We start from the raw sequence: 9505 nt of genomic DNA, 5'->3' as shown, positions 1-9505 counted from the left end.
TTAGGAGATTTTAACTTAAGAAGAAAAGAGATTTTAAAACTATTTTCGGACGCGTTTATAAGTTTAGAGTCTGGTTCGTAAGAACCTCTTTTGGTTAAGAAATCCAGGTTATAATACTTTTCAACTTAGTCAAGATACTATATTTCTTAAAAATAGGTTTACTACTCTAACGCAATGCGCGCCTTTTTATAAGTGACAATAAGAGGGTTTGATTAGGGAGTACAACTCGGTTCTGAATAAGCGAAAGCGACAGTTCCTGTTAAATTAGTTCTTTTCAAAGTAGGAAACACTGCCCATAAGTAGTTCTATTAGCAAGTACTTGGATTATTAATTGATTACGTGAATTACATTCGACCCTGTCTTTATTAATTAATCTTTATTCAACACTTTACTTTTCATTTCACACTCCAAAAAACACCTATTTTGATTGCCTTTGATAAACACCATAACGACAGATAACGATAGATTGACACTTGGTCTCTGTGGATTCGACAATCTTTTATATTATTCTGACACGTTCGTATACTTGCGAAACACCGCATCAAGTTTTTGGCGCCGTTGTCAGGGACCAATTTCGTCAAATTTCATTTTCCTGTTGTTATATCGTTTAGACTTAGGCTATTTCCCGCTGGTCAATGCGAAGAACTCGCATCATCGGGAGTTTAAGCTTAGTATACCCTCTGGCGGAACCTGAACGTTACGCTCGCGCACGTTTATTCTTTCATAGAATTAAGAGAGCTATGGCCGAAGATCAGAACCAAAGACCTCTTAAAGATTTCGCTCAACCATCTAATGAAGAACCTAGTTCTAGTATAGTAAACCTAACCATCCCAGCTGATAATTTTGAACTTAAACCATCCCTGTTGCAACTAGTGCAACATAGACAATTCGCAGGTCTCGCTACTGAGAACCCAAACCAACATTTAAAAATATTTCTTCAATTAGCAGACACTTTTAAAACCAATGGAGCTTCTTCCGAGGCAATACATTTAAGATTATTTCCTTTTTCCCTCAGAGATAAAGCCCTATCATGGTTAGATTCCCTTCCACCCAATTCCATTACGACTTGGGATAACCTTAGAAGAGTATTTCTTGCTAGATATTTTCCCCCGAGTAAGACCGCTGTTCTTCGAAACCATATAACTAGATTTACCCAAAACCAAGAAGAATCGTTGTTCGAAGCTTGGGAGAGATATAAAGAGTTGTTACGAGCATGCCCACATCTTGGTTTAGAAAATTGGTTAATCATTCAAACATTCTATAATGGACTTCACTATAACACCAAGATGACCGTCGACGCTGCCGCAGGCGGTGCTCTGATGAACAAACCTTATCCTGAAGCTAGTGCCCTCATTGAAGATATGGCTCAAAACCATCAATCATGGGGAGTCGAACGAGCGACAGTTGAGAAGAAGGAAGCCTAATGAGGAGTGCATAAACTAAGCTCTATACACATGATGCAAGCTAAAATGGACGCATTAGCCCTTAAGGTCGAGCATATGTGCATAAACCCGAATACTGCAGCAGCAATTTCGTCGGATTGTGAGATATGTGGAACCAAAGGACACCAATCTGCAGAATGCAGTCTATTAAACGAAACCCACTTTGAGCAAGTGAACTACACCCAAGGGAACCCATACTCGAATACTTATAACCCTGGATGGAGGAATCACCCGAACTTCTCCTATAAAAACAATAACCCAATCCAAAATAATGCACCTCCGAGACCTAGTTATCAAGCCCCAAGATCAAATCAACCTATGCAACCTGTGCCACCAAAGCCGAGCCTTGAGAAAATTATGGAAAATTTTATCACCACTCAAACCCAACAAAACAAGGAGTTCATGAACCAAAACATTCATGTTAACGAATTGATTACTCAGTTAGGAACCAAGGTTGACCAAATAGTTACTCATACCAAGATGCTTGAAACCCAGATCTCTCAGGTAGCTTTAAACCAAGCCCCTCAGACTACACCTGGAGGACAATTCCCTGGACAACCTCAACAAAATCCGAGAGGATAAGCCAATGCCATTACCCTACAAAGTGGGAACGCTTATGATGAGCCACCAAACCCTAGATTGAGTGAACCCGAAACTTCTAAGGAATGTACCAAACCCACGAACGAAGTAAAGGAACCTGAAAACCAGAAAGGTCGAGAAAAAGGAGAAGAACCTAAAGATAAAACTTATGTACCACCCTCGCCATATAAACCACCTATACCATATCCACAAAGACTCAAACAAACCAAGATCAATAAACAGTATCAAAAATTTATTAAAGTTATAGAAAAACTTCATGTAGAAATCCCTTTCACAGAAGCCATCACCCAAATACCTTCTTATGCAAAGTTTCTCAAAGACATCCTTACCAACAAACGTAGAGTTGACGATCCGAAGCCTTTGGAATGTAATGCTATCTCCGAGGACAAATTAGCGAAGAAAGATAAAGATCCTGGAAATTTCTCCATTCCTTTCCTTTTGGGTAATCATGTCATCGAAAAAGCTTTTCTATACTTAGGAGCTAGTGTGAGCCTAATGCCTTTAGCAGTTTGTGAGAGGTTAAACTTAGGAGAATTACAGCCCACTAAGATGTCACTTTAGTTAGCCGATAGATCTGTTAAATATCCGATAGGCATTTTAAAAGATGTCCCTGTTAGGATAGGTCAGTTGTTTATCCCTACTGATTTTGTTGTCATGGACATCAAAGAGGACAATGATATACCAATCCTTCTAGGTAGACCATTCTTATCGACTGCAGGAGCCATAATAGATGTCAAGAAAGGAAAGTTGACATTTGAGGTAGGTGACGAGAAAATAGAATTTATACTTTCGAAATTTCTTATGGCACCTGTGATGGGAGACTCGTGTTATGCCTTAGATATCATTGATGAATATGTTAGAGAATTAGAACAAAAAGAAATTATAAAAACAATTAAGTTACCATCAACTCTCATAAGGGAAGATGATGACTTTAAGCAACCCTACATCGATGATAACCTTTACGAATGTTTATCCCTTACTCCAGATCCTATGTCATGCCCTAAGAAACTAACCTTAGAACTTAAGGAACTGCCTAAGAACCTGAGATATGAGTTCCTCGACGAGGAGACGAACCGTCCAGTTATAGTTATTGCTACCTTGAGCCAAGAGGAAGCGAACCAACTTTTAGACGTTTTACGAAGATATCCCTCAGCCTTAGGATATAATATCTCTGACCTGTAAGGTATAAGCCCATCCATATGCATGCATCAGATTTCGCTCGAAGAAGATTCAAAACCCTATAGGGAACATCAGAGAAGAATAAACCCTATAATGAGTGATGTTGTTAAAAAGGAAGTTCTTAAGTTACTTGAGGTAGGTATCATCTACCAGATCTCTGATAGTAAGTGGGTGAGCCCTGTGCATGTAGTACCTAAAAAGGGAGGCATCACAGTCGTGCAAAACGATAAAGGCGAACATGTAGCAAAACATTTAGAAGGAGGATGGCGGATGTGTATAGATTATAGAAAATTAAATAAAGCAACTAGGAAGGATCATTTCCCTTTACCATTTATAGACCAAATGTTGGAGCGTCTAGCCAGACACTCTTACTTCTGTTATCTAGATGGATACTCTGGATTCTTCCAAATACCTATCCACCCTGAAGATCAAGAAAAAACTACCTTTACATGCTCTTATGGAACTTTTGCCTACAGACGAATGCCATTCGGCCTCTGTAATGCCCTAGCTACTTTCCAACGCTGCATGATGTCAATCTTTGCAGATTACTTAGATGGTATCATGGAAGTGTTTATGGATGATTTCTCGGTTTGCGGATTTGATTTCCATAATTGTCTTGCTAACCTTGAGAAAATCCTGGAGAGATGCGTGGAGGTGAACCTCGTGCTAAACTGGGAAAAGTGTCATTTCATGGTGACCGAAGGAATAGTTTTAGGACATATAGTTTCCGAAAAAGGTATAGAGGTAGATAAAGCTAAAATAGAAGTTATAGAAAACCTAAAACCACCAAAAACCATCAGAGAAGTGCGAAGCTTTCTTGGACACGCTGGATTCTACCGGCGTTTTATTAAGGACTTCTCCAAAATAACTAAACCTTTAACTGGGCTTTTAATGAAAGATGTTGAGTTCATTTTCGATGAAAAATGTAATGACGCATTTAATCTTTTAAAGCAAGCATTGATCTCAACACCTATTATGAAACCCCCCGATTGGTCGGAACCTTTTGAGATAATGTGCGATGTTAGTGATTATGCAGTTGGAGCTGTTCTAGGACAAAGGAAAGATAAAAAATTACATGCCATTTATTATGCCAGTAGAACCCTAGATGCTGCCCAACTTAACTATGCAACAACTGGAAAAAAATTACTCGCTGTAGTTTTCGCTATAGACAAATTTAGATCTTATCTAGTAGGAGCAAAAATTATAGTTTACACCGATCATGCTGTCATTCGTTACCTATTAAGTAAAAAAGATGCCAAGCCCAGGTTACTCCGGTGGATTATATTACTACAAGAGTTTGATTTAGATATAAGAGATAAAAAAAGGCACTGAAAATGTAGTAGTCGATCACCTTTCTAGGCTAGAACATCTAAACCCAAAACTAGTACCCATAAATGATGATTTCGCCTATGATAGACTGATAGCTAGAGTAGAAACCATTGAAGATAATAACCTAGATCCTTATGAGCACTCCCAAAATTCCTTAGCAATAAGTAACGTACCCTGGTATGCAGACTTCGTTAATTACCTAGCTGCTGATATAGTACCCCTTGATCTTGACTACCACCGCAAGAAGAAATTCTTCCACGATGTGAGAAACTTCTATTGGGACGAATCGGTCCTTTTCAAAAGGGGTAAAGATGGCATTTTTCGCCGTTGCATTCCAGAAGAAGAGGTAAATAGTATTATTGAGCATTGTCATTCTGCACCGTATGGTGGACATGCGAGCACCTCTAAGACATACGCCAAGATTCTTCAAGCTGGCCTATTCTGGCCTACCATGTGGCGTGATGTTTATGCTTGCATTGTCAAATGTGATAGACGCCAACACACTGGAAACATTTCAAGGCGTGATGAAATGCCTCTAAGAAACATTCAGGAAGTAGAACTCTTTGACGTATGGGGTATAGATTTCATGGGACCTTTCCCACCATCCTTAGGAAACAGGTATATCTTAGTAGATGTAGACTATGTGTCTAAGTGGATTGAAGCTATAGCTGCACCCACAAACGACACTAGGGTAGTAATCAAACTATTTAAAAACTATATATTCCCTAGATTTGGAACACCACGTTTAGTCATAAGCGATGGAGGATCACACTTTATATTGAGAATATTTGACAAAGTTTTAAGAAAATATGGAGTTAGGCATAGAGTAGCAACACCATACCACCCACAGACTAGTGGCCAAGTAGAAGTATCTAATAGGGAAATAAAACAAATCCTAGAGAAAAATGTTTCTATTTCTAGGAGAGATTGGTCTCAGAAGCTTCAAGAAGCATTATGGGCCTATAGAACCGCTTTCAAAACCCCTATAGGAACTACTCTTTACCAACTAGTTTATGGAAAATCCTGTCACTTACCGTTCGAATTAGAGCATAAGGCCTATTGGGCCATTAAAACTTTGAATTTAGACTACCTAGCCGCTGGAAAAAAGCGTACCCTAGACATTCATAAACTAGAAGAACTTAGGCAATCTGCCTACGAGAATGCAAAAATATACAAAGAAAGAACAAAAGCCTATCACGACAAAAGAATAGTAAATAAAAACTTCAATATAGGCGATCCTGTTCTCCTTTTCAACTCTAAGTTACGACTCTTCCCTGGAAAGCTACGCTCAAGATGGACTGGCCCATTCGAAGTATCCAAGATTCTGAGATCCGGAGCCGTGGAAATCAAGAGCGAAACCTGTAGTCCATTCATTGTAAATGGACAAAGACTGAAGCTCTATGAAGGAGGAGATATTCCAGCATACTACTCAAGCCATACTCTGATTGATCCACCAATCCCTACTACTACAGGTGTATAAATTCTAATCGTCAAGCTAATGACATTAAACAAGCGCTGCATGGGAGGCAACCCATGGTTTTTCTTTCATTTAACTTTTTCACATTTATTTACTTTTATTTTTATTTTATTTTATCATATTTTGCATCGAGACTAAAAATTTGAATGGTTTGCATTTTCAGGATCACTTTCTTAACTTTTACAGGATGCAGGATTTCGATGATATGCACGTGGCCTATAGAGATAATGCTCAGAGAGAGCGCTACATCGCTCTGTATCAGCGCCCTATGGCACCCACACGTTATCCTGATCAACACTGTATGGAGGCACTGGGTATCGAGCCGAGTATCCGATTCCTTAGCCACCAGCTTCACTGGGACGAGTTTGCCGACGACTTGAGTAACACCTACAGGAACCTAACATTGGAGTTCATGAGTTCATTTGACTATGACCCATACTCTGGACCAGATGGGTATGCTGCTTTCAGGCTCTTTGGAGTTGAGTACTCTTTCATCCAGAAAGAGTTCGGCGACCTATTGGGTTTCCAGACCACTCCTGATGCTATCCCGGAGACACCTATGGGATATTTTCTGGGTAAGGAGGTGGAGAAGTTTTGGAGTGATATATCAGGTATCGGAAGCCAGGATCCATCTACGCAGCTGTCTCATGTTATACATAACCCCGCCTTTAGATACTTTCAGATGATATTGGCACATTCCTTCCTGGGAAGGCCGGATGCAGAGATATTACTGAGCGAAGAGGAGATCTTCCTACTATTTTGTGCATCCCAGTCTCGCCCAGTAGCATGTGGGAACTTTTTGTTATGTAGTCTCAGCGGTATCTCCAGATCTACCGAAGGAGTCATCCATGTGGGCGGAATCATCATATAGATTGCTGTCGCTTTAGGCCTGTCTCGCAAGCTGTCACATCTTCGGATCTATTGTGGGTACACTACCATGGACATCGACTTCTGTTTGACTAGAGCGTTGATGAGGAGAGACTCTTTCCACCCATGTCAGTTCCGATTGCTGGTCGACAGCGAGGCTATCCATTATTTCACACTGCCAGATCCTATGATGACTAGTGTGCATGATCCAGCGAATTGGAGTTATGCTCTGGAGGGCCAGGGAGAGACCGTCGAGGAGCCGAGATCACCACCCATTGCTGAATACACGCCTACACCACCATCTCCAAGGATCACTGTTTTCTCTAATAATCTTTCATTGCAGACCCCCGACATCCGCACTCAGATTGCTGAGTGTCGTAGAGAGATCGCTGACCTTAGACAGGAGGTGGCTGACCTCACTTTACAGATGGGAGTGTCTGATCTCACCCATGCTACTGAAGCCGACTGTCTATATCAGGAGATCGCAGAGCTCAGGCAGGAGGTAGCCATGCTCCGTGGATCCTCTCAGGAAGAAGACATCCCTACTATATGATCTCACCATTCCATCTTATTTTATCTCTTTTTTATTTTTGTCGTATTTACATAACTCATTTTATATTATCGCATTTGGAATATTATATAAACTATGTCTATACATTGATATTTCTACTTTTATCTATATATGTCTTATGTTTGTTTTATTTGCATTTTTTATTTTTCAGTTATTTATTTATTTATTAGTCTAATATTTAATTTTTGTTTCATTTTCATTTTTATTTTTACTTTTATAAAATTATGCAAGTCAATGATGCTAGGAAAATCACAAGACAAATGTTATCCGGACCCCTCAAAGCCAAAAAGACAAGAGAAGCCCAAACCAAAGGACCAAAATCCGGCCCAACCACATTTTGCCTTGTGGCGCCCGCCATAGACCATGTGGCGCCCGCCACAGCGTCTGTAAAAGGTCGGGGCAGAACCCTTTTCTTCACCATTTTCACACCTTACAACCTTCCAAACCCATTTTTTCACCTTAGAAAAACATCCTTGAACCCACAAAAAGCTCATACCTTTCTAATCACCACACCGTACAAATCATTTTTCCGATTTCCATTTCCATTTTCATCCGTCGGATTTCGTAAAAATCCAACCTTTTCACATTCCACTTCATCTTCTTCGTCACTTTTCAAGAGCTTCCAAATGGAGTTTAATGGATTCATTCTTCGAGTAGGAAAACTGGGGGATAGACAAAGAAAAATCATCGAACGGTTGCAAAATCGGGAGATCCTCCCGACAAGGTATGTTGACGAAAACTGTCTCTACACTTTAGGTATCTATCATAGCATATTTCATTTATTAGATAACTTAGGTTTGCATAATTTCATTTCCAACAAAGAACCCACCTATGAGCGATTGACAATTGAATTTTTGAGTTCCTTAATCTATATTGTCAACCCTAACACTGCTAGCACAGTTGGTACTGTCAGATTTAGAATGTTTGTTGTTGAATATGAATTCAGTACCGACGAACTAGCCAGCTTGTTAGGAATTCCTCACGGGGAAGGTGCTATTTGTGAGGCCCCTTTGGATTCGGAGTGGTCAGTTGAGGTATTTTCCTTCTGGGAGCGTTTATCAAACACTTCCATAAACTCTTTTGAAGGAGTTCTTGCCTCAACTATCCATAACCCGGCCATCAGAGTTTTTAGATATCTGTTGGCATGCACTATTTTTGGCCGGGAGAATCCAAATAAGGTTAATGCTAGAGAGCTTCTATTTTTACAAGGAAGCCTCACAAATAGACAAATTAATTCGGTCCCGTTCATGCTTGCCCATACGACTTTAACTTTGAATAAAGCGGGACCGATTTCTTTTGGTGGATTGATTACATCTATTGCTCGGGCGCTTAACCTGAACAATGAGATGGCTACCCTAGACCCCTTACCTCCTCGCACAATTAACCTAAAATTTTTGAGATACATGAAATTGTGCCGTTTGAGGAGAGAATGAGGCTATATGCTTATGGTTCATGGTGTAGCCATCCCATATGCTGTTTTACCGTGCACTAGACGTACAAATGTACGAGATGAAAGGAATTGGACCTACGCTTTAGATGCTCCACCTGTCTTGGGTCTTCTTCCTCCTAACATTCCTGATGAGACGGGACATGACACTGATGATGAATATGATCGGAGAGAGAGATCTCCCATACCCCATGTGTCCCCCCCATCATCCTTCACCACCACATACTGCACCATCTTCTTCTGCAGGTACCACTCCTGGATTTTATATTACAGAGGAGATGTGGCGTGACCACATGGCTAGAGAGCAGAGGCGTGACGACCTACTCTCTACCATCCAACAACAGCTGGCGAATAACATGAGCTTCATGCAAGAGTCGCAGCGGAGGACAGACAGGTCCTACGACACTGTTCTATAGTCCCTGCAAACGATCACAGATACACAAGCCCGTCAGCAACACTACCACCAAAGACACATGACACTCATTGAAGCCACTCAGGGTTCCATTTTGGGTAACCTTCGAGAGGTGAGGACCGCTCAGGATGCCCTGAGGGCAAGGATGGATCAGAGAGACCGTCGTCGTACCCGATCCTGT

At 40.6% G+C, this 9505-nt stretch overlaps 1 non-coding gene across 1 annotated transcript; it reads right to left on the bottom strand.

The window, feature by feature from the left end:
- Nucleotides 1–1124: 1124 nt before the first annotated feature.
- On the bottom strand, nt 1125–1231 carry LOC127133662 (small nucleolar RNA R71). The gene has a single exon (XR_007807614.1). It is a non-coding gene; the product is annotated as a small nucleolar RNA R71 (small nucleolar RNA).
- Between the last annotated feature and the right edge of the window lie 8274 nt (nt 1232–9505).

Source organism: Lathyrus oleraceus, chromosome 3, assembly GCF_024323335.1.
Source record: "Lathyrus oleraceus cultivar Zhongwan6 chromosome 3, CAAS_Psat_ZW6_1.0, whole genome shotgun sequence".
Classification (NCBI taxonomy): domain Eukaryota; kingdom Viridiplantae; phylum Streptophyta; class Magnoliopsida; order Fabales; family Fabaceae; genus Lathyrus; species Lathyrus oleraceus.
Note: the sequence above shows the minus strand (reverse complement) of the source record. Positions and strands in the feature narration are given on the sequence as shown.